Here is a 12,965-nt window from a genome sequence, read left to right as displayed (position 1 = left end):
TTTTGCAATGCGAGCCAACGATGTTATTATCGATTTCCGATTGAGGAAGTGTGCGCGTCATTGCGTTCGACGATGTCACGTGCGCGAATGACGTATTTGAGGATGTGTATGTGTGTGTGTGTGTGTAGTGCGCTTCGTCTGATATATTATTTATTATTATTATTATATATCTAAACTATTAATATTATTATTATTATATATCTAAATTATTATTAGTATTATTATTATGTATCAATATTATTATATTTAAATTATATTATTATTATTATATATATATACCAATATTATTATTATATGTTTAAATTACTTTAATAATAGATGTAGAACGATAGTAAATAAAGACATAAAATTAGACATTTTCACATGGTCAAGCCGTTCTAAAATTTCTATCTGAGTAAATCGTTTTAAATATTCTGCTTAATTGTAATATTAAAAAAAAATTTAAAGAGAATTTTGAAAAATCATTGGAGAAAGCAAATGGAATTTGCTTGGGTTTCCCATTTAAAATCGCATTTTTAAAACAATTACACTTTTGATTTGAATATTTCTTTGAATATTTCTAGATTTCTCAATCGGGATCCGTGATTCATTTGCGTGTGAGAAATCTGATTAGATTTCAATTAGATTTCCGAAATTTTCTATACAGATAATAACTAATCACGAAGCAACGCATCTCGGGAAATCCGTCCCGTCATCTTGTTTGCTGTTGGCATCCAGACGCACGCGCGTCTATCCTAAAATTCCGCGGCGAACGCAGGTATTCGTGTCGAAGCGTGCACGTGTGTACCGAGACTTTCGCGGCATCGTGACAGCAGCGCGTCGACGCGATTAATTCAAGCCGCGAAACGACGGCGCAGGGATGGGGACATATATTACCCGCGGGACATCCTCGTGCGCAGAAAGAGAAAGAGAGAGAGAGAGAGAGAGAGCGCAGGTGCGTTTCTCTAATTCTACATTGCGCGAGATGCCATGAATAATGCAGCTGCGTATTATCGCGACGAAAAGGTGCTGCTCGCGCAAAAGCCGCGAAGTGCCACTTAGCCCGAGTCGAACGTCAATGCAAACACGTCTAAATAACTGCGCTTGCGTGTGTGTGTGTGCTCGGCACGTAAAATGCAGGGTCGAGCGTGCACGAAAGGCCAGCGAAAAACGATCGCCTCGAATCTCAATTTTACGGCGATCCCCTTCCCAAAATTACTCATCTCCTTTTCGTCGAAAATGAACCGTATCGCAATCAATGGACTCCGATCGATTCGAATTAATTCCAATAGCTTGAATTGACAGCTGCCTGTTTTCGTCGCAGCAGTTGAGCAACGAAATATCTGATGAATGTTGGCTGAATATTTAATGGAATATTTGTACTTAAGAATGTTATATATACCGATCTGTGTTTTAATGAAGCATAATTGACTTTTCTTATTTGCCTTTTTGAAAGAAATTAATCGACATCATTTAAAAGTTCGCGTTTGCATCAACGTGTTAATCGAGTCTATTCAATCTCGATTTTACATCCAATTTAATATCTCTACAAAAAAAGGCAAGTATCTGACAAACCAGAAATTAAAAAAAAAAATAAAAAAATAAATAATTAATAATTAATAATTTAGTCGTTTTTAAAATGTACGGCTTAAAATTGCACGATTAAATTTCTTTATAAGACAGCGGTATATATGCATGTTTTCTCACATTATAAGAACATATGATATATCCAACGTCTGTCACATCTCACCCTTCGATAGCGCGATACTCGCGCTATCGAAAACGCTCGCGCCAGCCGTCTCGTCTCGGCGTAATTCGAGCGCGATGGTATCGCGATAATTGCCCGGTGCTCGAATAAACAGATTCGCGCCTTGAATACCTTATAAGGCACGGGGCTTTTAAATATACGAGGCTGCGTTATATATGCATAAGTCAAGGGAGATATCTGCGGTCGATCGAAATCCTCGCGCGCACGCGCGATTGGCCAATCGCGTCGTGAAACTAACCGGCTCCGAGATACACGTTAAACGTGTATCTCTCGGTTTCGATGTTGCGTAATTGAAACCGCAGAGAGAGAGAGAGAGAGAGAGAGAGAGAGAGAGAGAGATACCGGATAAAATTTTATCGGCGAGATTCATTCTCTCGGCGTCGCGCTGTCAAAAGAGACGTCACGTGTGCTCGAAACTTGAATATTGTCCGTGCTATCGATCATTGACGACGCGGTAGAATATTCACTCATTTATCTCGCGTTAATAAACAGAGAGAAGACTATGTGAGAATCGCGAATTTACCAGACGCAATGAAGATAAATGCGTATCTTTTTGATTAGAAAATCATTTCATTATAACTAACTTACGCTAGTACTTGAGTCATTTTGTGATAATTTTCCATTCATTTTGTTCACGTCAAATAAATTATTTAAAATCCTGGCAAATTTTATATTAATAAATATAAATTTTATAATAAATATATTTTATAATTTTATAATAAATTTTATAATAAATATATTTTGTAATTTTATAATAAATATAAACGGATAGAGGAAAGATTTATGAAATTTGCATTAAGAATCAACAAATATAAATATTTATGTGATGATACCTCGTCAATTAAATAAAATTATGGTACTATTATTTTATCGTCTATTATTTATAATATTATTATTATCTTATTTTTTACACAAATATATTATCAAGATATATTTTGCTGTAATGAATTGTAGTTTGTATTTCCCATAAAATCACGATATGTTTGCAATAAATGAATTCTCTGTGCGCGAACGTCTCGATTCACGGTCTGCATTCATTCGATTATAATGTACAATACATAATCGAACTATTTTACATTGGAAATCGCAGACGGTTCGTGTCCATTTACGCCGACCGTTCGAATGGCGTAGGAGAGAATTATTTCCATGTATGCGCAGCGAATGCACATCTCCATGGAAATTCGCCCATTTCTACGGAGCTGTAAATTCTATGGTCCGTAAAGAGCGAACGCGCCCGATCGAACGCCTCGGAATTTATCTTTGGAATATCAACGATCTACGAGCGAATATCTCGCCGTGGATTCGGTTTCGCGTTTTTTTTTTTTTTTTCTTCCCGTCAATTCTTCTTGAGAAATTTTTAAGCGAACTTAAGCGAAGAATATGAAACGTGAGAATTTTGCGCGAATTCTGAATAAACAAATAGCTTCTCTTTAAATTCACTTCGAGCAAATTTCACTTTCACAGAAATTTAATTCAAGAAATTAATTACGCGAGCATCAACGAGGCATTTACTACTAAAAATAAAACAAATAATGATTTCAAATAATAATTTATATAAAAAATATATATATATCAAATCGAAGAATCTGATATTAATAAGATTGTTTTGGCTATAGAAAAAAACTGTCAAAATTAAAAAAAAAAACATTTCTTATGTTTATATTATTTGAAAAATCAAATAAATAAATCCGGATTATAAAAAGAATTAAAATATCACAAAATAATATGGTTTTAACTTCTTCACAAAAGAAAATAGTTGTAATTAATACTTTTCTTAATTTACGACAAAAACTTTGATCATAAATATCTCCTGAAATCAACTGCAAAAAACAAAAAAATTTGCAGAAAAAGAGAGAGAAACAGATAATATTTTTTTAGTAAATAATTTTTATGCGAGTAAGTGGATCAAGTTTTGCATAAATATTGGTTAGAGTTTTGTTAATATAAAATGTGAAAACTTTATTTAGCTGTTTCTGCTTGCCAATTTTGTACAATAATGATTTTCCATAAGAAACAATAGTAACTTTAAACTTAAATAATTTCCAAACCAAATTCTGCTCAGGTTTTGCACATATATTCAGAAGAAATAGTAGAAAGTAGCCTACAAAATTTTCATGCTTTAATCAGTTTAGTCAATGTTTCGATACATGACACATAAATATCTCGCAATTATGTCATATATTGCGCGCATATCTGCGTCATACGCACGATTCTGCGATTTCCGACAATGAGGGTATTCCTCTTTAGTTCAAGTTTCATTCTCGATCACACCAACAATACCGATCCTTCCGCAATTTAGCAATTCCTCGACAAATCTAATCGAGGTTTCGCGTGGGATGTCGCGATGGCGATCGCCTCCTCTTCCTGCCTACTTCGTTATCATATCGTGGGGCGAACAATGCGCGATTATTATTATTCCCTCCTTGTATTACCATACGATCGTTAATGTTAATGAACCCCGCTATTAAGATGACACTAATTACGCACTATCGTGACCGCGTTTGGGACGGACGCGGGGATAATTCATCGCGAACGAGACATTAGTATCTTTTGTAATTAAAATTAAAATGTTATTTTATTAATTAACAAGGTTGGCGATGCCCGAATCAATTCCGTCACTTTCCAATCTTAATACTACGAGCCAACTGCTCATCATGAATCTATCCTGCGGCGAAAGATGTATTTTCGCGATCATCGAGCTATCTATAAATTCAACATCTGATATCTAAATTATCTCGTAATTACCGGTCACCTCGTACATCGATGAGGAATATTATCGATGGTATTGGAAATTATATACATCAAGAAATCACGCTTGCAACTAATGGCAGTGAAAGCAGAGGGTCTTATAGATTATAAAATATATATTTTCCGGTGAAATCAGTCATCACATCTACAATTTTGTGTCAAATTATCTCCTGAATTGTGATGATTCCTTTGAAAGTCTAACTCGAAGCTCCAACGATCTCTAAGACACCTGCGCTTGCGACAGCGCAGAGACGGGCGTACCTTGATAAGGATACTTTCACTATTAGGTTGCAACGTGCACCGTGCGAATCGACGAATGCACTCTCGAGGACACTGAAGTTTCGCACGTCGTAAGATCACTGGCGCCAACAACGACTGGCGTCTCCGTTGAATAAGGTCAACCGCGATATTATACATTGATTAATGCTCCGGTCAATCTCGAGGAATGCAAAGTTAGATCATACGGATTGATCAATAATTATCTATTACGATAAACACGTGTATCGTTTATTCGCCCCGGGAAACGTCAAATAAGTTATTCGAACATTATGCAAGAATCATATTAGGGTATCTACAAATCTTGTAAAAAATTTCCCTGATCTTCCAAGGTATCTTTGTTCAAAATTCCAGGTAAAAAGAATATTTTAAACATTTTTTGTGATGCAATCTCCTAAAATAAGTTTTTTTATTATACGCATTTTCTAATACTTTTCATTCATATGAAGAAAAAACACAAAGTCACTTAAGTTTCAAATGCTAGATTTACAAATATACTACAAATGTACTAAAAATAAAAAAATAAATTTTTTAAAAAATTCCCTGAGTTTCAACAAAATTTCCTGAGAATTCCAGGTTTTCCATGTTTTTCCAAAAAATTAACATCTGTATTATCGATTCTATCTTATTATTAAAAATGAATTCTGAAGAAAGAAATTATCTAATCTCAAAAAATTTCAAAAATATCATTGGTTAAAAAAAAAATTAAAATTTATAAAATTATTATTTTTATAATTTCCTATCCAAAAAATAATTATAAAAAAAATCTACATAGAAACTTTAACGATTGCATTAAAAAATGTATTGTAATTCATACAAAAGGTTACGTTTCCGATTCGTTGCCAGTTATAAAATACACCCGTCATAACGTTATAAATTACACGATACATGTACACGCATTAAAATATATAATGTCGCATAAATTACGTCGCTAAATGTACGCGTGCAGGAGAATGCAAAAGTACCTACAACAAAGTGGTTACGAGAGAGAGAGAGAGAAGTAAAGAGAGAAGCAAGAATGGCGAAATTCGAGTGACAAAGTAAGCGTCATAACTGTCCGACCTTGCCTCTCGCCACGGCGCCTAAAAGCAGATTAAGCCCCCCGAAAGTGCACTTACATAAGTTCCCGCATGTATTCGAGACGGATGGGAGTCGTGCAAACGCACAGCGGGACATTTCGCGAAACGGTGACGAAAGTAACGGACATTTCGCGTGCACGCACGCGTGTACGTGTACCGTAAATTAAAGTTCGCCATTCGAGACTTTAATCTTGATCGATCGAGACATAAACCGAGCTCTTGAAGGCACACGATAAATGATATAACCAGAAGAGAAAAAAAAAGAGAGGGTTAAAAATAAAATATCAAGTCCATGAATAAGAAGAATGGGAGAAAGAGAGAGATGCTCTTTTTTGCTCGCCAATATCGCGTAATATCTCGATGTGATATGATGAAAAGAGCTTCACTATGACAGTTCAATCTTTATCTTATTCGGAATATGTCACACATATGATTGAGTTTTGAAAAAGAGGATTTTGAAAAACATAAACATGCAAATTTTTTGAGAAGTCAAAAATATACATATTGAATAAGTGTGTCACATAAGAAGTTAATAAAAATATAATAATAAAATAAATAGTGCATTTTATTAAATATACGAGCAAGTAATAATTATTATCGAACGAGACAGCAAAAATATGAATAGAACTCTTATAAATTGTCATGTAAATTCAAGAAAAAAAATGACCATAATGACCCATTTTGGACTTAATGACTTTTTAATGACTTGTAAAAAAAGTGAGTTAAGTGACTGGATGGCAGCGCCGACATTTTAAATAAATTTCCATTAATATAAAAATCATTTGAAACGCAAAATCCTATCTGTAAAGACCAAATTATGCATATTTCGCGCGCTCGCATTATATCATATATATTAATGCACGATTATATAGTGCGTAAAATAAAACTTTAATGCTTCAAGTTCCTGCATCTTAATTCATTTTTCAGATAAGATCGTCGAGAATTTAATAGCGCGTCGATGTATATTTTTTCCCCACAATTATCTATAAAAATTAAATCCGGATCGCAAAACTCGATTTTTTTCGCGACGCGATACCGATCAGATTTACGATCGTGATGCCGATGCACGTTTCGTTTTTATTTCCGTACCGATGCAAATGACGCGAAACGCCGGCGCAGTTACATCGTACGGTTATTTTACAACGCTAACATATCGAGTTTCAACAATCCGGTTCGCGAATCATCGATAAATTCGACGTAAAACCGCGAAAGCGAATGTAGTACGCGTGTAATTTTGCGTAAATTTCGCGCGTGCGCCTTTTTTTTTACGTCCTTTTATCAGCCATCAATTATTAGCAATAATAACCGACGATGAGAAAGCCATTTGACAAAAATACGCGCTGCATTTTTGCGATTTATTAATTTGAAAGCTGAATTTCGGCATCGCTAATTACGGCAATCTCGTCCCAAAATTCACGCGAGATATAGGATGTTAAAAAAAACAAGTGAAATATTTTAAAGAGATTTAGTATGTCCCAAAATAAGTTAAAAACTGTTAATAAACAAGAGTTCATAAATGAACCATTTTTAAGGTATTTGCAATATTTCATAATTTAATTTTCTCTCTCTCTCTCTCTCTCTCTCTCTCTCTCTCTGTCATAACTAATTCTATGAATTCTCTGAAAATATTAAATCCACTAAATTCTTTGACTCTGAAAAGTCTACTAATTTACTCAAAATTAATTTATAATTTCTATTTAATTTATTAATTTTAATTTTATATTTATTTATATTTTAATTTTATATTTAATTTATATTCAATTTATATTTAATTTAGTACGAGGTCATTTTCAGCATCTTCTTTAATAAGATAAGATAAAAAAACACTAGCTGTTATTTTTGTATTTTATAAATTATATTAAAAATAAAAATTTAAAACAAAAAATAGAAAATTCTAAACATATAAAAAAAATAAAAAGATGAAAAAATAAAAATATCTTAAAAACGGCTCATTTGCGAACCCATGTTTATTAAGATTTTTCGTCTTGTTTTTGAGCATACTAAATCCCCTTAAAATATTTTATCCTTTTTTAAACACCCTGTATACCGTTAACAGAGTCTTAATTACGCTGGATCAATCGTGTATATAATCGCGTATTATTGCTGTCGTAAAGTCGCTTAAGTAATTGCAGCTGTCAAATACGAATGTTTTCGAAAACCTTAAGCATTCGGACTGAGCGCGTTCGATATCGGCAACTTCTGACTGATAAAGCCTTGAATCTGCATTATACGGGGTGTCTTAAAATCCATGACCTTGATTTTAACGAGAGATTTGTTGACAAATTTGGAAAGAATGGCTTTTCCCTCAAAATATAATTTTTAGAGAGAAAAGATTATTCATCCTGTTTATTCTCCGTGTTTTTGATATAGTTATACGCTGATACATACGATATAAAATATGAAATATAAGGTAAATGTAATAGAAATGTTCTCAGTTGCTGCAACCGGTTCTAAGATTTTTAAATTTCGAAGAAGCGAGAAATGTATCGCCGCTCAACACTTGACAAACGCCGATCAGTGAAATCGTCCGATAACAAACTTATCACCGTCGACGGAGTGCGCTGAACCACGACGCACGACTAGTCGCTTGAAATAATGACAAGTAACCGTGCGTGATAAAGAAAAAAAAATGCGCGACGGGACGAGAAATCCAACCTTCTTATCGCGCGATCGCGCACTTTTTCGTTTTGCACGGTTGGCGACACGAGAGAGCTGATGAAGTTTCGCACAAAATTAATTACAGATTACTTACGCATGAATTCACATCCACGGTCGCCTATCTCTCCTTACGAGGATATGTCTATTCAACGTCACACATCCGATAATGTTTAATACATTATGAGAGTATATATATATGTATTATAAGTTAAAAATTTTTCTAAACTAAATTTTGAAAGTATTATATATTATATTTAGGCTAGTTCCTCTAGTTTGACATCGCAAACAAATTTTATTTATCTTCCAATTTTGATTTTATTTATCTTTCAATTTTAATATACTTTAATATACTGATAATATATAATATGCTGTAAAAAAAAATTTGTTTTTTATAATTTTATTTAGAATAATTTTCAATTTATTATCCACTGATATTCTATAATTTCATGAATTTTAAATTATTTGATAAAATCTTTGATTGTTATTCACTTATGGATCAACATCTCTCGTACATTGCGTGTGTGTCACACAAGAGTATATTATATACACTATATATATAGGGTGTTCCAGATCAGGTCATTGAAATTTCAAAATTCTATAGGAAATTGAATTTAAAACAAAAAAAATTCCAATAAACATCGCTTCGTTAAAAAGTTATAGCTAAACTTCAAAAAATCACGTTTTTGATGATTTTTAAAAATTACTTCAAAATCTTTTATTCATCTGAAAAAAGTAACGAAATAAATCTGATGGATAATTAAATAACAAACTAAATTGCACTATATTTTTATTTAATTCTGATTAGGCGTGCAAAAGAAAACAAAAATATTTCTTATTAAATTTTAATAATTAATTATTTACAGAGTGTTTATTAGCTATAACTTTTTAACGAAGCGCTTCCGGATCTGTGGTTGTAGAAACTTTAATATAGAATAGGATCGAGAAATTTCATTGATCTAATCTGAAACACCTTGTATAATGCATTCAACACTCACCAGTATCGCCTCCACTCCTCCCTTTGTCTGGCTGCTGCTGGCTGTTCCTTCGCGCCATCCAAGATGATCATCCACGTGGACACGCTGCTGATTGCTCTTGCGATCTCCCTCACGCACACAACACCGAGTAATTCGTACATAACGATCGCCCGTTACTTCGTACGGCACTCCCGGACATTTTACAGACACGCACTTAGACTCGCGAGAGTAAATGACACGAGATACACACGCGCCGGTTTATCGGAATCAAGATCGTTCGCCGGTAGAAAATCCGGTTGCCGAAAATGGCGAGGCACACTAGAATATCGCAAGAGAGATCACTTGTGTCTCGATAAAAATTCGTCTCAAATCCCTCGACGATCCTCTTGACACTCGCGCTCGAATAAAGCTGAACGCACGCTATACGTCACTGTCATATCATCGCAACGTCAGATATTCTGATATGCTTCTCGGTATACTGTCTGTCACAGAGAGATTGATATTTAAAACTCGTATAAGAATTTTGGCGCCGACAGTGATGACGTCACGTTTAATGTACGACGAACGCCCGTAGATCAGTGTTTACGAAAGTCCATCGATCTGATTTTTACACTCATTGTCAGACGATCGCCCGTTACTCGATACGACACTCCCGACTCTCGTTCGCGCACAAAATTCACCATCGACGTGTAAACGATACGAAAAATCACACAGCTGTCACTGACTCGTTCGCAATCGAGGAGCAATATGATACAACTGAAGATGCCCGCGAGTAATCTCCGATCACGTGACCTCTAAGCGCCCCCTCGCCGATCGCAAACGTACGAAGGCAAAAATTCAGTTATATTTTAGTAAATATATATTTTGAGAGAATAAATACTCTCTATATATGCTTATATGTTCATGGATATTATTATTTGCATTTATGTAAAAACATAGCAAGCTTCGCATAATTTTTTTAGTAATTTAATTATCGAATAAAACAACGCAAAATTTATATATCTATAATAATGTAACGTTTTTGTGGAAAAATAGAAAATATTGCGTTCGCACAATCATATAAAACACATAAGAATATTCTTTCTACTTTACTCGAAATATATAAACTATGCAAGTTTCAAATAAATTGTATAAAAACACATACATATATATATATATATATATATATATATATATATATATATATATATATATATATATTTATTCACCGAATAATTGAGTAAGAAAATCGACGAGACGCGAATTTCACGCGACACGATCGCGATTATTTCGTTTTCAAATAAACGCCACGCGAGAAACGATTCACTAATTTCGATCGCTTTATTATACGAGAAATTTGAAAGAGCTAACAGAAATGACAGAAGTGACAGAATCTTGTAGGGACGATGAAATTGCGACGAATCTAATTAATAATATAATGAGAGACCGCACGACGATGTTACCGCGACGCTAGACTCGGTTAGACTGACGTGAAATTAGGCTACTAGTGTTGCTCTTTATGCGTGTGTATACATACATGTGTGTACATACGTCTCGCGTCGAGGTCAAGGCTTCCAAGAATGCCGCGTCACATAAGACGCTCAACCGATGCTTCCCTCGAGCGATTGTTTACATCAACAAATTCCGAAACAGTCCCTCTTTTTCTCTGTGATTATTTCGTTATCCTTTACACGCTCACGAGATAAGACGCCACACGGACCAAACGCGTAATATGATGAATAAGGATTGAAAGCAATCTCATCTTGAGGAAAATAATTATCTAATACGGAAAGAGATTAAAGGATTCGTTTACATTCATTATCGAGAAAGTATATATGACGTATTTTGTTTTATGACGAATCCAAGAATTATAGAAATTAGAGAAATTAGAGAAAAAGTTACATTGCGTGCATTGTTTTCACGTGATTATTTTTCTTTCTTTCCATCCTACTATTTTATCTCTTTTTATGTATATGTATGTGAAAAATATTATTGTGTAAAATAATATTTTCGGCAATAAAATTTTTAGCTTGTTTATTTGTTTAAAATAATACTTTGTTTTGCAAATATGATTTCTTTTCACTTTATGACAATCTTTTCCTTTTTAACAATGTCTCTATTTTAAAGGGATGAACTTTAATTTTGTATATATGTGTCGATGTATAAAATAGATAATAAAATAAAAATATAAAATATATATGTAAATATATAAATGTAATCCAATGATTACAATTTTATTATAATTATAATCGTTAAATTATATTTAATTGATACTATTTTTTACTTGCTTTAAATTTAAAATATCATTATTTGAATAGATCAAAAGTCACCGTTATATGCAGACACTAAATAAATAAATAAAAAAATAAAAAATTTAAAAATTTCTCGAAGAGAAAATGTGTTGCAAAATTATATCGTTAAAAGGTATAAATAGATAATATATAATGCTAAACAATTGTGTTTTGTATTTGAAATATCTAACAAGAATTATTGCTGATGCTATAAATCCGGAAATGATAGCGAATAATCAAAAACCGGCTTACAGTGTGTGTGTGTGTGTGTGTGTGTGTGTGACAAGTAAGTTTATGCGTCTCTTTATATCATTCGCATATATTTCATCATATATTATAATTATTGTTGACTAATAAAATTCCTCTTTTATCCGTGAAATAAAATGCTGATTGTTCTTTAACGTCATTGAAAATTTAATATTTCTCAATAAGGAAACTTTATGATATCCTCCGACGTGAAAACTGTATTCCACTAACATCCAGAACTTTATAATTTCGTTAGATTATTTTGACTTTAAATCGAGTTGCAGAGTGCGATTCAATTTAATTCTGGATTAAAAAATTTACGATTTTATAAATAAATTTGTCAGATTTAATAGATTTCACGTAGAATTCTGATGTCTTGATTTAATTTTATATTCTATATTTTTTCTCTCATAGCACTCACATACATGCACACAAATGAATCGAAATTTCGATAGCTCAATTAAGTGATATTATTTGTCCTGATAATTCTTCTTGTTATAAAATATATAAAATCTTTGAATTTGAAAATCGCGTTTGTAAAAAACAGAAAATTTTCGAAAAATATAAATAAATTAATTACTTAACAGAAGACCTGTAAGACTCTATGTTCATTGTTTATTAATATGTTTATTAAGAAATTTTTTTATATATTGATTTAATTATTTTACTCAATTAAAAAAAAAATAAAAGAATTTAATCACAGTTTCTCGAAAAAATTGATCGACATCATGCGACAGCAAACTACAGCTTCCTCGGGTGTTCTACGCGACAAGCGAATTCAATCGACGTTTACACAGTGCTTATGCGCTACTTTAATCCAATTAAATCTGACAAAAAAAAAGACGGCGCGACAAGAACGTTGGCGGACCGGTAGAGCCAGACACTCTTACGCGATATCCTTCCTCTTTCTTTTTCCTCGTCCAACATTCCGCGGATCTAATACCTTGTTCTTGGCTCGCAGAGATGT

The 12,965-nt window shown here is 33.2% G+C and overlaps 1 protein-coding gene across 4 annotated transcripts in view; it reads right to left on the bottom strand.

The window, feature by feature from the left end:
* LOC126854206 (uncharacterized) overlaps positions 1-11,066 on the bottom strand; it is an 82,572-nt gene extending 71,506 nt beyond the window's left edge. For 2 of the 4 annotated variants that reach the window (XR_007688076.1, XR_007688077.1), the window contains exon 1: positions 9,504-10,327. The gene's annotated coding sequence lies outside the window, so the exon portion shown is untranslated. Of the gene's footprint in view, positions 1-9,503; positions 10,328-10,690 lie in introns of those variants that run through there. The other 2 variants (XM_050600678.1, XM_050600682.1) reach the window with 2 other exon arrangements.
* Between the last annotated feature and the right edge of the window lie 1,899 nt (positions 11,067-12,965).

Source organism: Cataglyphis hispanica, chromosome 13 (genome assembly GCF_021464435.1).
Source record: "Cataglyphis hispanica isolate Lineage 1 chromosome 13, ULB_Chis1_1.0, whole genome shotgun sequence".
Taxonomy (NCBI): domain Eukaryota; kingdom Metazoa; phylum Arthropoda; class Insecta; order Hymenoptera; family Formicidae; genus Cataglyphis; species Cataglyphis hispanica.
Note: the sequence above shows the minus strand (reverse complement) of the source record. Positions and strands in the feature narration are given on the sequence as shown.